The 3,141-nt window shown below is 42.1% G+C and overlaps 1 protein-coding gene across 1 annotated transcript in view; it reads right to left on the reverse strand.

The window, feature by feature from the left end:
• KCNN2 (potassium calcium-activated channel subfamily N member 2) overlaps window positions 1-3,023 on the reverse strand; it is a 67,022-nt gene extending 63,999 nt beyond the window's left edge. The window contains exon 1 of the mRNA XM_017728319.1: window positions 2,943-3,023. The gene's annotated coding sequence lies outside the window, so the exon portion shown is untranslated. The remainder of the gene's footprint in view (window positions 1-2,942) is intronic.
• Between the last annotated feature and the right edge of the window lie 118 nt (window positions 3,024-3,141).

Here is a 3,141-nt window from a genome sequence, read left to right on the forward strand (position 1 = left end):
GGCGGCCGCTACACCGCCCCAGCCGCACCCGAGGTGCTCCAGCTCCCCACCGCACATCCACCACGGTCAGACCCAGGGGAAAGACGAAAAGAGAACTCAGTCGTCTTACGTTGCTTCTTACGTATCACTTCTCGGCTTGGGAAGAATCTTGGCAAACCTTTATAAACTTCCCTTCCAACTGCCTTAAAAAAAGCAGCAAGTCTGGGGCAGGCAAACTCTAGAGACTGGGTTAACTGACTGTTTTCAAAACAAAACATACAAGCAATGTCATTTCAATAGGAAGACTAAAGCCACCTGCTATGCTGCTAGGCACTGACCCATGGACATCCTTGCAGCATGGTTGTTTGATCTTCCTACCAATAAATCAAGGTCAAAGACTAATGAAAAGAACAAAAAAGCTAACTGCCACTTGCCAGCATTTTAGGTCACCGGGAGTTTCTCCGTATTCATCCTACAATCAGTAATAACTACTAGACTGTCAGTTCCTTATTTCCCAGCATTTTTTTGCCTCATGCTTTGTAGAAAAATCTACTTATGCTTTGGCTGGTTTTCTCCCACCAGACTATGAAAGACACGACAGCCACAAGCTGAATACAGCCACCTTCTTCTGCTCTATGGAACAAATTCCCCTCTCTCAATGACTTCCTGCTTATTTACACTATAACAAATATTTAAGTATGTTTCAGATAATAATCAGAAAGGAATGTTCCAATGGGATCAGGAGGACTGACATACAGCTGGTGCAAAAAGCCTTCCAGGACACAACCAAGCATCTGTGGCCTCTGTTCTACAGACCTTATTCAGTCTTCTGCACAGAGCAGAACATTTGCTTGAATTAAAGACATGTCTGCCTTCAGAAAACAGGCAGCTTTAAAGGTTATTTAAAAAACATTACATTATTATTTTCTTTTGCCTGGAGAACACTATGTACACCACTAAGCCAAAGGATTTTAAAGGTACTTTTTTTTTTCAGGTGTCTAGTGCAACATAAATTTTATGATCGTAGAACTGACATAGCCTTTTCCCTGCATTGTCATCATCCTAGTTTTTAAAAGTCAAGTGTGTGGAGAAAAACATACTATGCTTAAATTCAAAAGTAAGCTGATATCTAATAGCTATGGAGGGTACTTCGCCCTTTCCTTCTAACAAACTCCTTGAAACGCAGAACTTTTCATTTTTGATGTGAATGACAGAACCCCTTGAAGCTGCATCTCCTCCAGGCACTGTCATGACTACTGCAGTTTCTGGTGTCTCTCATTCCAAAACATGGGGTACTGCTGTTTTACAGGCAGGTATACTTGTGTTCTGCACTGTAAGGCAGCACTGAAAACTACATTAACCGTGACTAAGTCATAAGATTGCATAACTCCTTAAAAGTAGTTGCAAATATGAGGATGTTCTTTAAAACAATCGGTTAAAAAAACAACCAAAATGGAATGACAATTTTTAAATTTTTTTTTTCCTTGTCCATCTGATTCCCAGGACAATGAAAATTTCTAACTCTTTACCTGAAAAAACCCAACAAACAATCGAATCTTGGAGTAACTATTTAGTATAAGCTGGGGACCTGCACAGACCTACAATTATTTAACTTTCATAAAACTTTCCATTTAAAGTTTCTGGAAAATGCATAGAATATTTTAAACATTTAGAGAGGGCTTGTTTTCAGCTTTGCTTTTCATGCCTGAAAAAAACATTTGTGGGAAGATACACCAGAGAAGTCTCCCACGCTGCAGGAGTGCTACTTATTTATTTTTATACTGATAAAGAAACCTGTTCATCAGTACTCCCACAGCTTATAAATTTGCTCTCTCTCCAGAACACTTGTTTACTCAACACAATACCATTAAACGGCTTTCAATATCCTTGACATTCATGCAGAGAAACCGGGTTCTGAGCCAGGAAAAGAAGTTTTGCATGTGCAAAGACTGTACAACAGGATTCAATTTGCCATAAAGTCTTCAGCAGCACAGTACTTCTCTAACACTACCCTAAGTAGGAGACTATGTACCATTTCATGTTGAAACTACAGCTTTCATTTGCACAGAAGCAGTATACTATACAATTCTTCTTTTTTTTTTTTAATTATTTATTTAACTGACTGGTACCAGTGGAAAATTCTTCATTGCACTTGAAATCTGACATTTCAGTCTTCAGCTCAAGCAGTCTCTAATCTGAAAAAGCAAAAGCACTGTATCTATGAGTAAGGTATTTTTCCCTTCAAAACTTCAGCTGAGCTGAAATGCTACATTTTAATTTCTTATTCAAAAAAATTACAACTGAAATTAGGACCTAAGTCACTTGGACAGAACCTGTGACAGTATCTGTGAGATTTATTCTATAGTTTTGACCATTATGTTCCTCGTACCTTTAGCCCTATCCTTCCTGACACTTTTCTCAGGTCACATTCCTAGATGCTGTGCAGCATTAAATAAAAAAGTCAAGCATGAATCTTCCCCCTCCTCCTAAGCACTCTCCTAGAGTATACTCCTATCTGAGACAGCAGGGTGAAGATTACATACCTTGAACAGTGAAGACCATTAACCTTGCCGTCAAGAGAAAACGCATAGCATGAAATTTAGTCATTGGGAAATAAAAGACTATTGCTGTACAGCTGCTACAGGAGATAACAGGCACATCACCTAGAAAGCACGTTATAACCTCGGGGCTAAGCAATCCTATAGCATAACTGCAGGCGACAGTCCCTAGCAGGCAGAATTCCCCAGCAGGCAGAGGTTCCTGGCTCCTCTCTGCCCGTTGTATGGTGCCCGTCTCCAGGGCTGAGGTCCATTCACCAACTTCGGCAGGCTTGCAGAGACCACGTTTGCTTTCTGAAGCAGCAGGACGCGCCCAGTACTTACCACCATTGCTCCCCTGGACAAACCGCCTCGCACCCCTACCTAAGCCAGCAATTCTCCCTGTCCCACTGAAGGAAACGTTACCTGGATTTCTCTTGCATGGTACACGATGATGAGCCCGAGCAGGATAATCGTGGAGAGGCTAATAAGGCATTTCAGAGCGAGGGAATACAGAGACTCCTGCAAGAAAAAGACAGCACCGTTCCTCAGAGACCCACGCGGGGGGCTGCTCCTCCCCACCGCCACCCCGGCTCGAGCAGGCGGCCGGCGGCACCGCGCCACC

This window comes from Corvus brachyrhynchos, unplaced genomic scaffold (genome assembly GCF_000691975.1).
Source record: "Corvus brachyrhynchos isolate BGI_N302 unplaced genomic scaffold, ASM69197v1 scaffold90, whole genome shotgun sequence".
Taxonomy (NCBI): Eukaryota; Metazoa; Chordata; class Aves; order Passeriformes; family Corvidae; genus Corvus; species Corvus brachyrhynchos.